Below are 589 nucleotides of genomic sequence, written 5' to 3'. Positions count from 1 at the left end.
CTAATTTAGAATAGATAAAACAGAGTTTCTTTTTCTTAATCTCTCTATTATATACTCTGTTTATAAGAGCTTATAAAGCTCTCTCTCTCTGCTCAGCAGTTAGATATGAATCTCTCTATATCTTATTATCTTTCTCTGATAAATCTGTTCTCTGTTGTTCTGACTCTTACAGAACTAGTCAGTGATTCACTCTCTGCAGATCTGTGACTCTTACAGTGATTCATAAGTGATGAATGAGAGTTATCAGTTTCTTCAGAGTCAAAAACTTAGAGTCTTACTTAATAAGCTTATTCTATATATCTTTATTTAGCTTCTTTATAAATATCATCATTCAGATCTTGTTTCAGAGCTCTGTTTTCACAGACTCTAATTCATATTATAATTTCATGAAGTACTGTGAGTAGTCTTTATCAGATTTCTTATCTCTTTTTCTAATATTGATAATTACAGCTCAGGTGTTCTCTGTCTGACTTACAGAGTTTCTCAACTTATTCTTTAAATAGATCTTGAGAACAGACTAGTGAGATCTCTTATAATCATTCTCTGAATAATTCAGTCAGTTCTTGACTTCAGTGTAATAGAGATCTGT

This window comes from Blastomyces dermatitidis (assembly GCF_000003525.1).
Source record: "Blastomyces dermatitidis ER-3 genomic scaffold supercont1.19, whole genome shotgun sequence".
NCBI classification, from domain to species: Eukaryota; Fungi; Ascomycota; class Eurotiomycetes; order Onygenales; family Ajellomycetaceae; genus Blastomyces; species Blastomyces dermatitidis.
This window is presented reverse-complemented; position numbering follows the sequence as displayed.